The sequence below is a fragment of the Penaeus monodon genome, chromosome 24, assembly GCF_015228065.2.
Source record: "Penaeus monodon isolate SGIC_2016 chromosome 24, NSTDA_Pmon_1, whole genome shotgun sequence".
NCBI lineage: Eukaryota > Metazoa > Arthropoda > Malacostraca > Decapoda > Penaeidae > Penaeus > Penaeus monodon.
In genome coordinates, this window is record NC_051409.1 from 13,600,973 (window position 1) to 13,601,362 (window position 390).

Below are 390 nucleotides of genomic sequence, written 5' to 3' on the forward strand. Positions count from 1 at the left end.
GAGAAGCGAGAGAGCGCGAGAGGAGGCGAACAGAGGCAGGTGCGGTCGGGTCAGGCTACTTACTTGGCGGAGGTCGGGTATGGCGGAATGGGGGCGATGCAGCCACACTCGGGGTCATAGGGCACGACCACGCCCACCATCCCCTGGGGCATGGAGGGCACGCGGCCGCTCAGACCACTCACACTCCTCTCCACCTGGCCCTCCAGACCTTCCTTGTCCTTGAGGGAGTCTGGGGTGCGCAGATCCATCTTGTCCGAGACGTAGCTCAGGTGCGAGCCGCTCTGACGGTACTGGTGCTGCCCCTGCTGGTGGTGGGAGGAGTCCGAGGGCGGGGCGGTGGGCGGGGTGTCGAGGGTCAGGGTATCCGAGGAGTGGATGGTGCCCCCCTGG